This window comes from Lissotriton vulgaris, chromosome 2_1, assembly GCF_964263255.1.
Source record: "Lissotriton vulgaris chromosome 2_1, aLisVul1.2, whole genome shotgun sequence".
NCBI lineage: Eukaryota > Metazoa > Chordata > Amphibia > Caudata > Salamandridae > Lissotriton > Lissotriton vulgaris.
In genome coordinates this window covers 1,947,547,152-1,947,569,008 of record NC_141687.1, presented here as the reverse complement: position 1 = coordinate 1,947,569,008, position 21,857 = coordinate 1,947,547,152, and positions in this window count along the sequence as shown.

Genomic DNA, 21,857 nt, shown 5'->3' with positions numbered 1-21,857 from the left:
CCATGGATGGGCACACAGATGGAAGGACATGGTGAAATTAATGAATGGTGAACGACTGAATGATGGATGAAAGAATGATTACACCTTGTAGCCCCATTATCTTCAGAACATTGACTTTCACATTTATATGAGTCATTATCTTTATATAATATTTGTGTGATGTAAAGCACTCCAACACCCTGCCGTACATACATGGGATGAGTAGCACTATAAAAGAAATCAAATACACATAAGGGACGGTCTATGTGAAGATGAGGGGCACCATTGGAGGGTAGTAGCAAGGCGGACTGGCCGCACCGAGTATCAGGCATTTCTCTGAGAGGCTGGAAAGGTGGGGGCGGGTTTGTTACTGGGGTCTGACACTGCAAAGTTCCTTGTATATCCAGCATTATTTAGGCAACAATAAAAGCGGCATCAAATATTCAGTTGTGGATCACCAGGGTCTGGTGACTAATGTACCTGCTGGAAGATTGAGTTTTGAGCTGTGTAATAAGCCTCTGTCATTTAACCACACCCATTCACAAACCTGCAGTTAGCCTAACACACTTATTGTGTTGAACATTATTTGCATGATATGGACCGGGATATGAAGGTGGCGGTCGGTTATGTCGTGTACGAGATTCCAGAAATTTGTGTCAGGTGGTGGGGGGGCCCGACATTTTAAAAAAAAACGCTGGGGGGGGTTCAGCCTACAAAAGTTTGAAGACCTCTGCACTAGAATCTCCCTCTATCAGAGAGATTCGTTTTTGGCAACCTCAGAACACAACAAACCCTGATTACTCAGACTCGTGGAAACAATATACTACTTTTCACTCAGTCACTCGTGCTTGCTAATTTGGTCTCAGAGAGATACACGGAAGAAACAGTTGAGCGTGTTTACAATAAGAATTTATTTCACCATTGTTCTTCTAGTGTAAAATATATGTGCTGCTACAACTGTTACACAGTAGCAGAGATATGGGATCTGCAGTACAGTGAATAAAAAGGAATAGTACAGTTATACCATTTTGCAATAGTCAGGAACATATACATGAATATAAAATGCATTTATAAAATAAAGCACATGCTCCTACGATGCCTGTCTAGATGTACCTAAGTGTACCCAGCATTTGAGTAGGTGCGAAAGAGCTAATAAACCTAGGAGCCAAGAATTTAGTCGAACCTCATTACCTGAATGATGATAGTGTGGGACCTCGTTCTGGTCTCGAGTTGGACACCCCGCATTCTACTCCTCAAAACAGGCATCGGAAAACAGGTATGATGCAGTCCTCAAAGACTGGTCTGAATGATAGGAACCAAGAAGCACTTAGTTCTCGAAGGCGAGGTGCACCCAGATGTTGTACAATGCGCTCATGGTACTATCTCTCCCGGAGAGCTTTTGCCATCTCGCTTGTGATTCATCCGTCCATTGCGTAGCAGGTAAACAACAATCAGGATTCCAGCTATTGCGAGCAAGTTCAGAGGTAGACCCCCGAAAATGCTTCCAAGTACGGAGTGTATAAAGTTAGGAATAACTCAAAGGGTTGTCTGAAAGGTGTTAAGTAATCCTGACCCTATGGTCTTAAAAAGGTGTACAATACCACGCGTATCTGACATATTAAAGATACAACCCACCATTTCTACGAAATGTAGGGGGCAGTTGGTGCATATAAGCGCCTGTATCTCTGTTGAGGTCCTTGTGATTTGAAGTTCAAAGGTATCTCTAGCGGAGGTTAAGGGAATAATGGCTTTCATTCTACTCAAAGCATCAAACTGTATAAAAGAAACATTCAGTGAAGGCCCTCCCTGACTGTATTTGTTGGTGGGAACAATACTTGTATACAGCAAGAAACCCTGGTCACGGTGACCAGATAGGCAATGCCCGGAAGCATACCACAGTAACATTGATCATTCAGCATCAAGTAACTCCCATTCAAAAATAACTCTAACACTGGCACAATCACGGCAGCTGGAGTTCCTTTCATGTGGCAAGACAGATTAGCTATTGAAGCATTACATGCTCCGTGCAAAACAATATCTTGGCGCATGAGAGAACCTCTTAAAGTGTTCTTGCAGTTTGTACCACTAGGAAACACTTCTCGATCCCCACTCCATCATCGAAATGTACATTGTAAATCCCAGGATTTCTTTTATTTCTTTTTAAATACTTTTTATTGAACACATAAAAACTATAAAACACTTACAATAAATACACTGGAATGCCTCTTACGCACAGTACATATACATATATCCTCCTATACAGAAATTTTCCTACAGAAATACCAACATCTGGGTTTAAGGGTCCTCCGACATTACTGGATCTTCCGGTACTGCAGGGGGAGTGCATATATCACCTCTACATACATTCCAGGGCCCCCAAATCTTGCCCCATTTCTTGGGTCTCCCCCTGGCCACATACACTGCCCACTCTCTAAACATGCACCAGTCCAAATCTTCCATCCATTTCCCGACTGTAGGTGGCTGATTCGCCCCCCACAACTGAGCTATATTATGCTTGGCAATACCACATGCCAACGTGGCCCACACCTTTCCATGGGACGGGAGATCAGTCGGGTCCCAAACATTCAGGAGGCAACGCCGCGCCTCCAACTCAAAACTCACTCCCCACACCTCACGCACCTTGGCATGTATAGTGGACCAATACCCCTGAATGAGGGCACAGTCCCACAGCACGTGAAAGAAAGTTCCAGACTCGCCGCATCCTCTCTTGCACTCATCACTCACAGCCAAGCCCATTCGCACCAGCCGTGGCTCGGTCACGTAGCAGCGGTGGAGGATCTTCAACTGAACCAGCCGGAGCCTCATTTGGATTGCGACGACCCTCGGTGAGGCTATGGCCTCCCTCCAGTCCTCATCGTCTAGGATCAATCCATCTGCTGTCCACTGGTCCCTAAGTACCACCAAGGGATCTTCTGTGTGATTAACTAGTTTTTTATAGATCAAGGAGATCGTTTTCATTGGAAGATGACCGTCCAACACTCGATCCTCCAACGGGGATGCCTCCGGGAGCATCGAGTCTCGGGGAATACCAGCAAGTAGCGCATGTCTAATCTGAAGGTACCGAAACCTCTCCCTCTCTTGCAAGTGATATCGTTCCTGCAAAGTTTCAAACTGGAGGATGCCATCTTCACCCCAGAGATCCCCAACTCGGGAAATCCCAATGAGGTCCCATTTGTCGAAACCCTTGGACTTCCATAAGCTGCCCAAGCGTTCAGAATTCCAGAGGGGTGTGGCCAGTGTGATCTTCCCCTCCCACCCAAGGGAGCGGTTAGCCTCGGAACCAGACCTGAACAGCAATCGCTGTTGGTCCCGCCAGAGGAAAGCGTCCGCGCCTCGCATAAAGTGCCCTAGTGAATTCCCCCCCGGGAACCTGGCCACGCTCCATAATATAGCCAGGGTCCAACGCCGAGCCATAGTAAGCCTGATTAACCGCCGCCAATTGTGACGCCCAATAATACTTACGGATATTAGGCAGACCGACCCCCCCGTCATACCATGGTAACGTCAATTTCACAAATGCAATTCGGGGCCTGCCGTCCCAAAGAAGCTGTCTCTGGAGAGACTCCACCTCCCTGAAGTACGATCGGGGAACCGGGTCCATAGAGTTCTGAAGCGCGTAGAGGAAACGAGGAAGAGCCATCATCGAAAACAGCACAGCGCGACCGAGAAGAGAAAGCGGAAGCGACTTCCAACTAGTCACGTTGCGCCTAAGCTGAGCCAAGGGAGGCAACAAGTTATTGGAGTATCTGCTCTGAGGATTCAGGGATATAAAAATACCGAGATATTTAAAGCCCTCCATTTCCAGTTTGACCGGGCAACCTGGAGGAACCTCCGGAGGGTCACCACTCAAAACAAACAAGACCGATTTCGTCCAATTAATGGCAAAGCCGGAATATCTGCCAAACACCTCCAGGACGTCTAAAAATACTATGAGCGAGGTTCGGGGAGAGGTCAAATACAACAAAATATCGTTTGCATAAAGCGATATCTTGTCCTCCCAGTCGGGTGTCCATCTGAGCCCCCTAATCGATCTATCACAGTGAACCCAAGCCGCGAGCGGCTCGAGCGCCAACGCAAATAACAGCGGGAGAGAGGACAGCCCTGTCTGGTGCCCCTCCCCAACGCAAAATCGGCCGATCTGTGATTATTGACAACTACTTGGGCCAGCGGACCGGAGTATAAGAGGCAGACCCAAGAAACAAACTCCGAGCCTATACCCATCTTGCCCAAGGCGGCAAAAAGATATGGCCATTCCACTCTGTCAAAGGCCATGGTGGCGTCCAAGGATAACAAAACCGTCGGCTCGTCTATCTGTGATGCCCCTTCTAGAACCCCATGCAACCTGCGCAGATAAAGAGCTGTGTTCCGGCGGGGCATAAAACCCGACTGATCTGGATGAATCAGCGTCGTGATAACCTTTACCAGGCGGTTCGCCAATAATTTTGCCAAGATTTTGGGTTCAGCATTTAACAAGGAGATTGGCCTATATGAAGAACACTCGGTCTTCGGCTTACCTTCCTTATGCAGGACTATAATGTTTGCAACTCGCTGATCATACGGAAGCTGACCCTCTCCCTACTCTCCACAAACATGCCCCTGATGAAAGGAGCTAACTTAGTCGCCTTTGCTTTGTAGAGCTCAACGGGAAGCCCATTTGGGCCGGACGCCTTACCCGAATGAACCCCTCTAATCGCATGGGCCACCTCATCATTCATAAGGGGAGAATCAAGGAACTCCTTGTTCTCGTCCGAAAGGGTAGGCATCGGAATATCATGAATCATGTCTGCATTCTCGGACTCCGAGTATTTACATTCAGCCGCATACACCTTCTTATAGTATCCGGCAAATACATCCACAATCTCTTGCGGGTCAGTAACTTTATCTGATCCAGCGGGCTGCAGCACCGGAACCAACCGCGACGCCCATTCCCCTTTTTCCAACCAGGCAATCAGTTTCCCTGCCTTATCCCCGTGGCTCGTACACACTGCTCTGGGTATCTGCCAATTGTGATTTTGCGTTGTCACGGACCTTAAGGAGATGCAGACGATGCAGCCCCTCCGGCGTGGAAGCAAGCGACACCTCACGTTCCAGCGCGAGCAACTCTGATTCCACCCTATCAATCTCGGCGCGCCCCTCCTTCTTTCCTGAAATATACGATAGCAGTTCCCCTCTAAGGACGGCTTTATATGCTTCCCATAAGGAGCACTCGGAGTCCACCGAGTTTACGTTCTCTTGAAAATACCCATCGGCCACGCGCACGATCTCCTTCTTTGCCACTGGGTCTCGGAACCTCCAAGCGCTTATAGGTGCAACCCGAGCTACATCACGCCCGCCAAGGTCTAAACTGAACCAAATAGGCGAATGATCCGAAACCCCCCTAGCCAAGTGCCGCACCTCCCAGAGCCATGCCGCCTTAGCCGCTGGTACTAGGACATAGGGAAAGGGATCTGTGCGCAGCCAAAACATGTGTATATTGGGAATCACCAGGATTCTTAAGCCTCCACCCATCAACCAGACCAGTCGTGTCCACGAAATCAATCAACCACCTCTGGGACGTCAACAGCTCACGAGCCGGGCACCTATCAACATTCCCATCCATAACTGCATTAAATCACCACCAATTATCAACAACCCAACAGGCAATGACAAAAAAATCTTGCACAAATCGTGAACTGTATCTGTCTGAAGGGCCGGAGGAACATATACAGACAAAAAAGTTACAGTTCTCCCTTCCCACAACCCAGAGATACCCGCATATCTCCCTCTATTATCAATCCAAGTGGCCTGTACGGCCAGTGGAAAGGTGTTCTTAAGCAAAATCCCGACCCCTCTCGACCCAGTCGTAAAACCAGCATGTGCAACCAACTTATAGCCCCCCCCTGTGGAGAGCCAGGCACCGCCTTCCCACAAGGTGAGTTTCCTGCAGTAACATCACATCTGGGGAATGCCTAAGAATCAACTGGCCAACCATGCCCCTCTTGATCTTATCCCCCAATCCATTCACATTCCAACTAAATGCGGAGATTCCCACCGCACCTTTAACGGAGGACATTTACAAAGCAAAAGAAAATAAAATAGCTCAATGGTACCCAGTGTAAAAAAAATTCACATACAAAAATACAATAGCCAACCCCTAGTTGTCCCCCCAAACTCCCTCCCTGCACCCGTGCATGCAGCTTGCGCTCATCCCCAACTAGCAGTGTGCCTGTCAACCCCAACTAACTACGAAAATCTAAAAGTAGAACACCGAGGAGGGCCTACAGACCGACCCGCCAAACCCCGTCCACCGACTCCCATGAATGCACCTGTACTTCAAAGTAACTCAATGAAATCCAAAACGGAAATATGCACAAAATCCAAGCACCGACCACCCGAAAAGACACACCCCAACGCAACTATCCTCCGCCCCCTGCTAGACCCCACTTGACCACCTCATTGTTCCTCGGCCTCCCCTCGTTCCGTAGGCTCCTGGTTAGAGCGCTGGAAGCTATCCAGCCAGTCCGCCGCCACATCAGGATTGTTAAAAAACCAGGCCTTTCCGTCAAGTTCAACTCTGAGGCGGGCTGGAAACATCATAGCATACCGCATGCCTTTGTCCCTCAGCTTCTTTTTGATCACGACAAACCTCTGCCTTTGTTTCTGGACCACCTGGGTAAAGTCAGGAAAGAACAGGAGCGTCGCATTCTCAAATTCCAGGGGATCCGCCAAACGAGCCGCCTGCAGGATAGCGTCCCAGTCGCAAAAGTTGAGCACACGGGCAATTATCGGTCGAGAATTTGCCCCAACCCGGGGCCTGCCCCCCGGCACTCTGTGAGCACGTTCCACTGTGAAGAACTTACTAAGTCCCTTCAGTTTAAGATGATTGAGGATAAGGTTCTCCACAAAAAGGTCAGTGGCCTGCCCCTCCGCCTTTTCCGGAACACCCAGGATGCGAACATTATTGCGACGGGCTCGCCCTTCATATTCCTCCAGCCGCCGATCCGTGCTCTCCCTTGAGGATCTAGGATCACCAACCTCCCGCTGCAGCTGACTCACGTCATCTATTAGGCTAGTCGTCTTAAGCTCCAGCGACTTGACCTTCTCATTGGCCTTCGACAGATCGGCCCGAATCAGTCCCATTTCAATCGATACCATGTCAAGCTTGGCATCAAGAGTCTCCATTTTATGACCCAGGGACGTCCGTACCCCAGTGATAGCCGCCATCAGATCCTTTAAGGTGGGTTCCTCCACTGCAGGATGCTAGTCAGTACCGCCGCCCGGGCCCTTCGTGAGGTCTATAGGTGACCCCTTAGACAGGGTATATCTATCAAGTTTGTTAGACTGCACCTGCCGAGCCCCCCTTGTGGACTTAGAGCTCTGCCTCTCGGAGTCCGTCTTCATCGCCATTCTCCGTGGCCCAGGCTACCACCGTTGCAGCGGGGGAACAGCCTTGAACAGGATAGTGTCACCAGCAGCTGAATCGGACTCCCACTCTCGAGGCAAACCCAATCCAGAGGCCCGGACTCACACCAGCCAAGACCTCCGGGGCAGAGCAGTGCACCAGGCCAGGTGGCTGCCCGGACAATCCCACGCCACCACCACCAGCAAGGCAAGGTCTCTCCCCCAGTGCAGGGCTGCCAGAAATGAGATCTCACGCAGCGGGACCCCGCCTCACACAGGGATCCCACGCCGTCCCGACGGCCATCCAGGGCACCAGGGGGGTCATCACCACCATCACCTGGCACCAACCCCGAAAATCCACAGCTAGCCGGGGGGACCGACTGTCCCACCCCCACTCCGATGGCAACTCCGGGTAGATCCACGCAGCGGAGGCGGCCCACTCAGAAATCAAGGGCCCAGCCTCAGTCCCAGTGCCAACCAGGGAGGATTGCAGCCTCAGGGTCCAGTTCCCAGGGGCTCCACGAGGGGAACAACCCCGGCCCAACCTTCATTCAAGGACCCCCACCCACTTGACGGGGGTCCCGCACAGCGAGCGAGACACAGGGGGCAAAGCACCAGCAGTCCCCATGACCGCCGACCGGGCCGACACCCGGCCGCCCCGGCGGCCGATGTTGTTGCACTGCGGCCAGGGGAACTGGTTACTCGAGGCCCCGGCTTCCAGCCAGCGGAGGCCGCAAATCCTTAGGTGGCACTGCGCAGTCACCGGGACCCGTAGAATGACCGGGGTAGTCTCTCTGGGCGCCGCTTACTTTCCCCCGCCTATTGCACTAGACGGGGGTCAGGATATTAATCAGGATGTCGAGCCGGTGGAGCTGGGTCTTCCGGAGCCGGTCGTCAGGCGGCCATTTTGGTCGCCGGCTCGGCTCCTACTCCATCCCAAGATTTCTTAGTGTATTCTTTACCCAATTTGTCATATCTGCCTGCCTTTACTCAAGGCAATAGTGAAACTGAAAGGTCATGACCAGGAGAATGATATGGCCGTGGATTAGCCATTCTGTTGATGATGATTCCGCCACTGTGAATGGTAGCCTGTCCAGTTTTTCAATTTGCAGCATTGTATATTTACCTCCTCTTTGTGCTATTTCTCTCTGTGTATCTGTTAGATTGTATTCTGAAAACAGAGACATACTGTTTATAAAACGCCAATGCACAAATCCTGCATGCAAAGATTGCAGCGTCCAGCTTAATAACTTAACAGTACGTAACTGAGATTGACTGTGTTGTAATATGGCTAAATCCTGTTCCAGTATGTGAATAGCAGAAGATACAATGTTGCCTAATGAATATATCCTGGAGGTCAAAGTTGTTAACACATTGCCTACCACAGCTAAGATTTTTCTAAGTTAATACTGTCTGTTTTCCGTATTCTTTCTGCGGCCTCTTGTTGGGATATTTTCCAGATTTCATTATAGGCAGCATAAATGCCAACATATATGAAACGTTTCTGACGTTGTTTCCTGGGTCCTTGTAAAAAGTCCCTAAGATCCATGCCGTTTGAGAGTAAAGATAAGTGTTGTTTCACTTCTGTTTTCTAGCCAATCGAGGCACAACTTCCCAACACTATAGGATGTCACTACCCCTGGACGTTCTCTCTGTACATAACGTGATTCTGGGATATGGATACTGAGTCCCTCGGTGATGTTCAGGAATGTTTAGACTACTGTCAGCTGAAGCAACTGCATGCAAGAGCCTCAGCCTCTCTGGTCAGTGTGTCGGCCTTGAAGTCTTGGTTCCCTCAAACTACTGATAGCAAGAGGTGCTCTATTTATACAGTTCTTGTGCGTGTGTTAGCCATTGTTTAGGATGACATATGGGATTAAATCTTTTGTGTAGTTAGGAGAGGATTAGTATACCCCCTGGGTAGTGTCCTCATAAATTATTCATACGTGCTAAGGATGACGTCTTTATTGATTGGGAAAAACCCTTCCTCTGCATGGAACTAGGTGAAAGGTTTAGTCCATAAAAGGCGTCAATCCTTATAAGGCATTCTGTCCGTATAAGGCGTTCTGTCCTTATTAGGTGTTATGTCCTTATAAGGCTCGTTCATGTGAAATGTAGGGGAGATGATGTAGAGAAAGAGTACGATGTTCCCTGGACCTATATTAGAGTACCTATATGAAACATAACACCATTTTACTTGACATAGCTTTCAGAACGTTTGGGAAATTGTTCAACGATCTTTATTTATTGGCCTTTCCATATCGTTTTAAAGATTGGCATGTTTTAGGCTTATTTTGAATAGCAGCCGTGCAAGTTTTCCTAGGGGGAACTGGCAACGCTGAAATAAAGCCCAGCGCAGAAACAGCAGGCTGTCAGCTGAAGAAGAAAAAATAACAGCACATGAAAGGAAAATCAAAAAATATTCCTTCAACACAGGGCCTTTTACATTCTCTGGAACTAGAGACAAGGCTCAAAATACTCTGCTCCCTCTAATAAATAGAACCATCCTGTTTGGGGAGATGTGATAAAAAAAAAGCACCCAGGCTGTACGCTTTTATTTTGTGCAGCAAGCTCATATCGATTTCATTTTCTGGGATACTGCAGAATTGTCTCTCAATACAAAATACACGTTTATAAGAGGGATAAAGCGCGAGAGTCAACCAGAAGCAAGGAAGGGGGACAAAACACGCTTTTTAAGAGCAGTCTGATTGAGGTTGTGGGTCTGCGTGAGTGTGTGCAACCTATACATGTGTATAGTGATTCCATTTTCTGTTGGAAAAGTAGAGGAGCAAAGACAGTCGCTGCCTGTACGCACAGAGCCATCTCAGCACTGCAGAGGCAGAGATGCCCTTTGGAAAACCAGGGCGGCTCTACCCCTCACACACAGACATCATCCCCTCTTGCCAGCCTTGTGGCACATCTCTTCTGACAGTGCCATTCCTCTCCCCGTAATTCTTGGAAACACTATCCCCTCTTCCTTCACTTGCTCGCCTGTCAGCATCGATTCTGAATGCCGAAAAAAACATGTGCCAGACACCGGAGTTTGCCTTATTTCGGACATTTCATTTTTGACCATTAGTTCAATGAGAGTCAGCCTGGTGGGAAGAGGCAGTGGAGGGTGTCCCCGTGACTGAGGACAAAGGGGGAGGGTCACACACAACAAATAAAAACAAGCATTTGCAATACAATAAGACTCTCATTTATGCAAGACCTATTGCATTGGAAACAGGAGTGCGGGGGGTGAGACAGCACAAACGTGAGTGAGGGGTAAAGGGGGCCCAGAAGTCACGGACTGCAGGAGGAGACGGGGGGAGACAGGGATGAAAATAGTGTTCAGAGTAAAGGGACCAGTAACCATGGCCTTGACACATAACCAATCACTGGTTTTCCGCAAAAGAGTACTGTTTCCTCTAACACATTTAGATTATTGATCCTCCTGTGGCATTGCACCAAGAATTAGGGGGTCTCCCATCAAGATCTGCCAGGACCCTCAGGGCTCTTGCTTTTAAACTGAGAGGGAGCACATTGGAAGTGAGCAGGACCTACTGAGTTTTGGGTTTGAGCAGGGTCCTGTGGATCTTTGTGTGAGCAGAGCACCAGTGGAGCTGAGGGTAAACAAGCTGCCAGGAATCTTATGGTGAGCGTAGAGTCTCCAGGTAATAGTGCACAAGACCCACATGGCATAAGGGAGAACAGGGATATCATGTGGCCTAAGAGTGAGAATGATTCCAAGGGCACCAACATAAGGAGCCTCTGGTGACCAGAGAGTGAAAATAAGCTTATAAGTCCTACCTCAGACCCTGGGATGGCTTTGCTACTGAGAATTTTGGGAAACGATAACATGGGGAGCATTTGCTGTTACATGCAGGCATTGTTTACACAGAGCACTAATTGAAATGCATTCATTCATTCCTGTTCTACACTTTTTTTTAAATGGTGTTTGATGCATGAAAACAGAAAATTAATTTAAGGAATTTCTGTCATCATATTGATGTACAGCACTGCACAGTAAATGAATGTATTTATTTTATAGGTAAAACTATTACAAGTGTATCAGTGTGTTCAAAAGTTAATATGGACAAATGATAACATCAGCATACGCAAAGATTGCCCTCTATAGGTCAAAAAAATTGGCAATTTCTTAAATGATAAATAATTCAATCATGTTGCTTCATTAAACTTCCTGCTTCCTCAAATTTGCTTGAAAATGCACCATATGATATGTCCACTCTTTTTTCAAATTCTTTGTGGGCGAGAACCTCCCACACCCACCACCAGTAGGTTGTTTGGGCTCGGTCGCTACACTCGCTTGCCACAGTTCAGTACGACCATATTTTACGCCTCACCACTTTCAAACGTCAAAACGTCACCAGCCACCACTGGAAATGTGTAATATCCTCATGACTGGTGCGGAATCTTGACATGTGTTCCAGATCACAGAATGATGAGAAGGAGAAGCCAAGATTCCAGATAGAGCAGTTATATGAGGTCCAGGTGGTCCCTTCTTCATGGAAGTAATTACTTGAATATAAAGATACTTAAGTTAAACTTACGGTGTGGCAGTGTTACCATTCTTTTGTATTATGGCAAGGTGCCAAAAAACATCATCCCATAAGGCGCAACCAGTAAGGTTGCGTTCCTGGAGCACATAGCCTTGGCTGCAGCAAACAGAGACCTTACGCTGCCGCACACAGTAGAGGAAAGACTAGTCGAGGTGTGGCGCTGCCAATTTCCTTGTACACATGCCCCCTTTTGTTTTGCATTATTTTTTTGTAAAGTGGCGAAGCACTGAACAGAGGAACCACAGCTGGCCCAGCCCCCAGCAACAAAACTGGACCTCACTAGCGGGAAAACCAGTATCCACCTTGCCAGCCCACAGCCCAGTGGCAGGGTATTTAGTACAAACAGTTCCCACTGAAGTTGCTGGATTTGTAGTTTTTAAAGTGACTAAGTACCAAAAATCTTTCCCAAATCTCATAGGGGAATTCCACTCCGATGTGCTTTAAAATGCAATTTACATCGACATTCCCAAAAAGTATTTGTCAAAGAAACTCAGAACGCTCAATAAATTGAAATTCAAATCATGTCAAGAATGCTTGATAAAGTGGAGTTCAAATCATGTCAAGAACGCTCAATAAAGTAGAGTTCAAATCATGGCAAGTTCCCACCAATGGGGGATATTCTCAAGAATGTGTGATAATTACCGCGAAATTAGCTTAACGCAACTCTTCATATCGCAGTCTATCGCGGGAAAATAATGCTGTGTTAACTAAGTATTCACAACACGGAGGTACCATGCGATAGGGCCACGACAACACGTCAAATGTCCGTGATAAAGTCAACGCGCCGCCACAAAAATGCGAAACATTAACGGAAAAAATGTTGCGATGAGGCCAATTGCAAAACAAAGAGCAGCGAAAACCAGCGACAGGCCTGCAAATCCCACACGTCATGAGGGAAAATGCACTATAAAAGCAACAAAAGGAACACACCAAAAACAATTCAAAGTGCGTAGCACCATGGATGCACCCAGACCGGGTGCAGAGTTCAACGCGTACCCCACAAGGCCCACAGACTACCAGCAAGAAACAACGGGAAAGGGGAAGGCCAAGGAGAAAAGGGAGAGGAAGACAGGGTGCAATCTGCAGGAAAACCTGATCAGCGTCCCAGGGATGACAGAGCACTACCATCAACTGACCCACAATTAGACTAACGTGAATGCAGTCGGAGTGTTGAGAAGGTCAGTGGAGGAGGCCAAGAGGCGCTGGCATGATGTGAAAAGCAAAACCAAACACAAACCCGCTGCCAACAGGATGGCAGCAACAGCGACAGGAGGTGGTAGTCCAGCACCACAGGAGGAGCTGGAGGAAACGGAGGCCACAGTCATCAGTGTGGAGACGGTGCAAGGAGTTGGTAGTCCGGACACAGCTCGAGAGGACCAGACACAACATAAACAGGGTGAGTAACGACTAGGGACTGGGGGCCAGGGGGAGATGGGCGCAATGGCACACATGCACAAAGATGTGTAGCACACTGCACACCCACAATGACCCTAGATAATGTCCCTGATCCTCGTGGTACACTGCAGCACACACACATAGCAATAACAGCACATCCACATTGACGACAAAGTGGTACAATGTTCAACCCCGACACTGCAGAACAGAGGACACAACTGGATCCGCTCATGCTCAGAAACAGGCCAACTACATCTAACAGAGCAGGAAACTGTGAGATGGAAATGTACGCCTACAAACTCACATCCGTCATGTAGTCCAAATGTCCACTGTCCCGCATCAAAATCCAACCCCTCCCAAACAGTCACAATGTACATTGTCATACACTCTGCATGTAAACAAGAACAATGCGCCAACTTACATGTCAACACAATGTCAACATGCATCTCCCCTTCACATTGCAAAGGGACAAACAACACCTCCAGCAGAGCAGAGCCGACAACTCATCAGTGATGCTGGAGAGGACCACCACACCTTCAACACTGACGCTCTACAGCAGCTAATGGACATCCCAGGCAACCCACCACCATGACCAGGGCAGCCAAGTTACATAGAGGAGAACCCAGCCCATGCACAGACCACACAGCAGGAAGCACCCACCAGCACGGCTGGCATTCAACACCTCACCGAGCCACACATGGCATTCCAATGCCAGATGTCAGAATGCCAAAAGGAGGTGGCCGAACAGGTGCGGGTGGGGTCAGAACACATGGAAGACATATTAAAATGCATACATGGGTGTCTAATTCCCTTCAGGGACCACCTATACCCCAGAGTGGAGACCCACACTGTGACAGGGAGACATGCATTTGCACATTTCCAGTACTGAACCACGCCCAGATGCACGCAATTATCATTCACACACCCACGCTGGACCTGCGTACGATGGCCCAGTCCACTCCTCTTAGGTATTGAGTGTGTGACAACAAAGCTACAAGTCCAAAGTCTAACTCGCTGCCTGCGGTGACAAGTTTGCATCCACTGTACACAGCACAATGTCATGTTATAGGGCCCGGGGCCCTCCTGCATACATTATGACCACACAGACACACGCAGATAGTTTGTGGAACTGGCTACGGGCACATGCGCCTGGCCCCTTTATTGGCAAGGCCACATGTACAGTGACCCCTGTGCTGGGTGTGTGTGTGGTTAGTGTAAGCCAGCCTTCAAGGAGTGGTTGGTGCTAGTGAAGAGCCGGTTATACCCACTTACTGAGTCTCGGCGGCGGGGGAACTGCCCAAGTCTTCCATACCCTCCTTATATAGAAAAAGGAGACACAGGAGCCTTCGTCTGCAGGAGGAACCACATTTTATTCGAATAGCCCGGACTATGGAACAGAGTCTCAAGCTCGTTGGAGACAAGACAGAGGAGGCTGCTGCTTCACTCAGCAGCTTACAGGCCTTATATACACATTTCCCACCTTAAGAAACCAGTTTGGGTGGGGACCTGGCGCCCCGAGTCAGAATGCTGTTACACCATTCTTTGTTCAGGCAGGACGGTGCTGCAACAGATGGTACAAAAGATTACGGACAGGTCTTGCAAAACAGGATATGTACGTGAGAGAACAGATAGGTCTTGAACAACAGGATATGTGAAAGAAACAAGTTCTGGGACGGTGGTGTGACTAAGTCTTGCGAAACAGGGTGGATGTGTGCAGGAGTTCAGGCCGAGGGCGGTGAGGTCAAATCTTTGTTCCCTTTTATTAAATTGGCTCAACCACAAGGAGCAGGAAGGGCAGGGTGGTCAACACAGTTTAGAGTTTCATCAGACATTAGCAGAAACGACCAGGAGGGTCGTGCAGATGTGTTTGACACGAAATGGCAATGCAAAAATAATGGAGTCCTGACACAAAATGGTGGTGGGTGTTGTGGCCCTCTTGGGTGTCCGGACTGCATGCTCAGTGGCTCCATGGCATCTGTTGCCCTTCAGGTGTGGCTCTGGGCTGGGCTCCCTTTTCTGGTGCAGGCTGTCATCTGACTTTACTCCAGGTCACAGTAGGTGTTAATTTCCTGCTGCTAACGCGCCTTATCCCATGTTTTGGGATCTTATCGCCAATCTGGCTGCTCGTTGTGAATGTTGCAGAGTGGTGTTGTCGCAGCTTTTTGCACGGGAACGCCTACTCTGCATCTCATTAGCGATAGTTGCGGGGGTTATCTGTGGCAATGTTTTTTGCGACTGCTATCGCAGTTAAACTGGCGATATAGGCTGTGGGCACCAGCTTGTGAATGGAGCGACAAAATGTATCACGACTTTGGCTGCGATAAAGTGCCGTTAACTTGGCGATACCTCCTTGATATTATGCCTCTCTGTGTTTTAAAATTCGTACTATGAGATTCGATGAAACTCGCCCCACAAGCCAAAGAAGGGGTTTGTGGAGCTGTTCACGCTCATTTTGGCTTTGAAAATTTGACCCATATGAGTATGTAAACCCTCGGGAAATAAATAGAATCGCGGATCACGCAGAAATCAGCGCCCAGTTCCTGAATTAATTAAAGATATCACGCTTCCTCAAAGGGAGGGCACTCCAAATTGTTATGTCCTACTCCTATTCTATCTAAATATTCCAACCTTCTGCTCAAACGCAAAGCTGGAATTGTAATTCGGCAGCCATAGGATGACTCTACACACAATGGATAGGATCGCAGCCGGCGTGTAGTGTAGGGCGGCCCTTAACAAAACCATTGCAACTACTTAAAGAACACGATTCCTTTCGAATGTTTTACTCTCCCTCATCTGCGATTTTGATTATCCAAGATTCTATGGGCCTAGGAATACTGGTAATGGACGGTAGGGGGCACTGTAACACTGTACATGTTTTTCACCAGCCATCACCAGATTTTGCAGTTGTTTAGATCTCTCTTACCTGTGTAATGTTCCATGACTGTGAACAGAGGCAAACGTGCGCTTCAGGATTTGATTACAGCTGTTCCATAATGCCCGAGGCGACCTGCAGTTATTGTATTTCCAACTGTCTAAACGTAATCGGTATTGGAAGTACAATGTTATATGAAAAAAGAAAACATTGACTCTGGGATGGTGCTGCCTACAGCTGGTTATGTTTTCTTTTTTTTTTATATAAAGAATTGAGGTCTTCCTTAGGCGTGGTTCATGCTTTTGTAAAACGTGATTGCATTCGGAGCGTGATGACTTCGGGACTGCTATCTATGCAAAATTTCAAGGGGAAAAGGGGAAACACCCTTTATTTACCATGCAGTCCAAACCACGCAGTGCCTTTACAATGTGGCAGTACAGCAAATGCACTGTTACCACCAGTGGAGGCTCGCCATGAGAGTGCTGTGGGATGGTGGGGCGGGTGGGAGGGTGAAATGATGATACTCCACAGAGGGCCAGGGTAGGCGGGGTAGTGAAGTCCGACATACGACTGACAGGAGTAAGGTAAGTAATTAAATAAATAAAACAGTTTACGTTGCGCGCATTGCATCGCCAGTTCCGCAAAGCAGCATGCGCAAGGTAAATTGTTTTATTTATTTAGATTCTTACCTTACTCCTGTCCGTCGTATGTCGGACTTCACTACCTCCCCGTATGACGGACTTCACTAACTCCTTCGCCCCGTCTCACCACCTGCAGCACTTCCACGGCGAGCCGTCACTGGTTACCACGCTTTCCTTTAGCAGGCAAACCATTACAAAGACTTCCTTTAGGAAACGCATTGATGGACTCGTGTTGGATTTTAAGTCCAACACCTTCCCTACTGTTACATAGACTGGAGTTGGAATAGTAAATTATACTATTTCAAAGCTCAGTGCTTCCCTAAGGCAAGTTGTTGTAACTACTTGCATGCTAAAGGAATGCGTGGTAATGAAGCATTCAATGTAGTGCCCGTGTTGATAACGCATGCGTGGTTCCGTCAGTCACCCGTTTTCAAGTACAAATTATGTAAAAACCCACCTGTCTGTGAAATATTCATAATTTGCTTTTGCGAGATTGTATGAAATTTTGCAAAAATAGGGCAAAATTATGTGAAATGCAAAACTGACTTTTAGCTCTATGTTGTAGCAAAAAATCAAAACTGGACTGGAGGACACCTTTCATGCTAGACACAAGTGCAAAATCAAAAGTGCCACGAACGACAGGCACTCGTATTCTGGTCGTACATATTGTTGCTGTGCTCCAGCACTTACATCTTTCAATAAACTCAGCATAATTACGCCATGTGACATAATGGCATACTTTGGGGAATTTCGCTCAAAAAGCGCAACAGAAAAGTCACTTATTTGTTCAAGATAATGCTAGTTTTACAGAAATGTCACTCTGGCCTTCTCTCAATCATGTACCTTCTGTCAGGATCATTCTTTTATGCCAAATAATTGTCACGTTTTTATTAAATCAAGGAAGGCTTGCAATCTCACACAGTCCTACCTGGTGAAAGTGGCGGCTGGTGACATTTGAATGTGGTAAGGCATAAAAGTTGGGTATGAATTTTATGTAGCGAGCGACACAATCAAGCTTAATAGACAAATGTGGGGTTCCAGGTTGGGTATTCCTACCGAGAAAGAATTGAAAAAAGATTGGCAAATAGTGCATTTTAAAGCAAATTAAATTAATCATAAAGCAAGGTTTATAAAGAAGTGGGAACTTATAGTCTTAAAATATTAAACACATTAAAACTGCCCCATATCTTACTGCATTAATATGTTAAACAGTTACTGTAAAGTGCAAATTGTACAGCGCAACAACTTCAGCCCTTTAAAGTGTGTGCTTGCCCAGTGCCTTGCACTGCATGGAGTACCATGTTTGGAAGAAAATGCTCTGACCAGGCTTTGGGAAGCAGCACAGCTACTGACTGCAATCAGTCATATAGAAATATGTGCAGACAGCTCCTTAAGTGAGATGAAAAAGTGGGGGCTCTCTAAAAGTGAACATGTTTGTGATTCCCATGGTGTGCCACCCGACTTTAGTTTGGTTACTCTCTGAGATGCAATTGCATCCAGCTATATAACACAACAACTGACATGCACCTAAAATCCATCAGTATGTTTGACTTTGTCGGTGGTTGTTAGGTGTTTAAGATACATGAGTGACAACAATTATTTGTTACAAATAATTAACACTGGAAACGTTTAAATTCTGAAATTGAGAGTCTGAGAATTAAATAGTATTAAGGCCTGGGTAGGAGTTTTGGCCTTCAGGTATGTGAGCTTTGTGCTAGATTTGTATGCCCTTTTTCTCTGCATATCTTGTCCATCTGCACATCTTCAGCCACTTTTCTTTCCTCTTCAGCATCCTCTTTTCACTCTTCCTCAAATGCACTTCCTCGCATCTCCCTCACTTCACCACTTCCAAACATACTCAGCACTCACTCACTTTTAAGCAATTGATGTCCTTTTGCTTTTGCCTTTTAAATATTTTGACATCTGTGTACCCCCTTTACTCACATTTTCACAGAATTTCAATTACAACTGGAATACATGACCATTGTTCTAAGTGTTCTGCAGAGAGGCCAACCCACTGACAGCCACTTTGCTTTGGCTTTAGCCTCAGTGTCAGAGCTCTCAATCAAAGCCACTCATAAACACCTGGCACGATTCAAAGTATGCATTATGCAGGAGTAATAAGATGCACAGAAAAAAATACAGAAACACAACATGATAAAATAGCTAACACTCTTGAGAAATGCAAGATTAAGTAAAACGTGAAATAAGAGAGGAACTTAATCGCTGACATGCATTTTATTAACGCTTTTAAGATTCATTGTTCCTAACTCAGTCCATGTTTTTGGCATTAATGTTAGGGCATGAGAAAAGGGTCAGTTTTATCGACATAGAGCAGATAACTGTCTTTAATATAAGCACATATTTCTCCCCTTGTGCTTGACTTGGATATTTGGATTAACTTCACAAGGGAACAAAAGCCTGCTCATCTTTTGGAATCATTTCATAAGGAACAAATACAGCAGCTCTACTTCTGAAGGGTCATTACAAAAAATGGGGAAGCCCAATCACGGTCACGGACCTGGGTACAGATTAATACAAAAGACAATGGTCCTAGACCTGGTTTGAAAGAGAAATAGATCAATTCCCTTGTTGGTCAATTTATCTACTATTTTCTGGGCTAGTTAATGCAATGCGGCAGCTCATAGTACTTAAAACATTAATTACAATAAAGCAAAAGAACATGTGCAACTCCCTGCAGTTGAGATCACCATGTATTTTATTCCAAGTGGTGAGGCCGTTATCTTTAACATGTATTGTTATTTTTGGGATAGGTTGCTCCAGAGAACTACATGCAAAGGGAGGAAAGTGCTCAAGCGTTACGTGGTGAAGAGGAAATTTCAAAGTAGTGACATAGAAAAACCGAAAGACTTTTTATCATTTGAACAATCGTACTGGTTGTAATTCACCGTCCTACAGAGCCTGGCCACAATCAATTTACATACAATATTTTTGTAATGATTCCTGATATACATGAAATGTATCATTTGTATAGCATGTGGGGCATGGGTTCGGGGTCCATGCCCTTAGTGGGGTGGGGTGTTTGTCGACGTTTTGACCCGTCTTATAGCCATATGGTTAATTTAAGCCTTGGCCTTGCGGGTCTTCATCAGGACTTGGTAGGGCAACCTTATAGGATATGAGACCTAATCACACACCCACTGGTTATTGCAGGGTGTGGGGTCTTAGTCACGCTAAAGTAGTCGTGGTATGAGGTCAATAGACACTTGTGTAAATGGTGCCAGTCATAAGTAGGTACCTCGTCTCCATAGGATCTTCAAACATTAGTGTTTCATTGCTTGTGGAATATTCAATCCATTGCGTAAGAAATCCGCGGTCCGTTTCCAAAAGCAGCCTCAGCTGACTAGATGCTACTTCTGAAGGGGTCTGAGACATGTAGCCATGGGCTGGGGTATCATAGTGGGGGAGGTATGTGTGACCAGGGGCCCCAGCGCAATATACATAACACACGATTAGCATTTATAACATTTACCATTACTGAGGGTAAGGCATCCACTCCTACTGTGATGAATGGGAAAGGCATGAAGTGAATGATGGACGGCTGCCCTCACGCATGGACAGAGACTACGATGCCCAAAACCATGATGCTAAAAGTGTCACTGGCCTATAATGGATATTAACATAGACTACAATGGCAATGAAGGTCTTAAGAAGGGTAAGGCCTACTTTGTGCATCGCAGTTCAAAAAAGTTAATTTGCTGCCATGCTTCCGTCTCCTGGGACAGACAGCCCAGACCTAAATATATCAGGTATTTTAGAGATATGATTGTTTCTTTAAATATATTGATCTATTTAATATTTGTGCAGGAATATGTAGGAATTTCAGTGGGGCGCAGACCAAAAGCCCTAATAGAGAAACCACCCCTGGGAATTTCCTTGCATTGCAGCCAGGCCCCAGAATGCTCACGCAAATCAGCTGTTTCAGTTGATCTGGTGTTTCAGTATCTCTGACTGCAGCCTCTTGCTATTTTTCTTTGTTTCTGTCTCTCAGTGCCAGAGGCAGCCAATGGAGTTGCTGTTCAGGGCCATGTGTGCAATTGGCCCAGCCCCAGGTGATGTTGGATGTCAGGTTGCATCACTCCAGCTAACAAGCACTTTGATTGGTGCCGTCTGACGTACACTGTCTGCTCGTGCTGAGGACGTGGCAATGCTGTCCTGCAGTGGTGGCTGGCAGGGAACGGGGGTTGCGGAGTGTGTGGGTGAAAAAACAAAATATAAAAAAAAAACAATTACCTCTTCACGGCCGCCGTCTCTCCTCCGTCATTGCTTTTCTTCCTGGTAAGTCCTGGAAGCAGGAGGCACATAGGCTCCCCAAGCCAAACACAATGCTGCTGTTAGCAGCATTGTGATTAGTCTGAGCACTGTGGTCTGACGCTCAGACAGGGACTGGAAGCCTGTGCATTTTCTCCACCCAGGCTGTGTATTACAGCCCAGTGGAGAACATGCAAAGTGTGCATGACTGTTTGGCCCAAGACGGCTGGCCAAAGCATCATGCGCACTTATTGTGCGCAAGCCAGTCCCAGGCTGTGACACTAGCCCCGCCCCATCCTATACCTACTAAAAATAAAATGATAATAACAATGTTATTGTAATGTTATTTTTCCTTTTTCCACTGCCCTTGAAGCAGTGGGGCGACGCTCCTGCGCCTTAGCAGAGAAGCCGCCCCTGCTGTCCCGTACCCGGGGACTTGTTCATGATGGCTGGCTCTGTGCCCCTTGCAGTTTTTGATGGCTAACTACAACCCCCACATTAGCAGTATCAAAATATGACTGTCCACAAGCCCAATTCCTGTGCTCGCAGGGAGAGATACCGATCTGTAACTGAGCGCTGCGCGTGTGTGATATTTCCTGTCCTGTCATCATCATTAGAACATTCGGCCTTCTTTGTTAAGACCTTCGGTAAGCTGGTCAATGCAGGGTAGGCCAGTAGGGTGGTACTGCTGGGTATCTCGTGGTGCCCAAGAACAGCGCACTTAAAACACAGCAA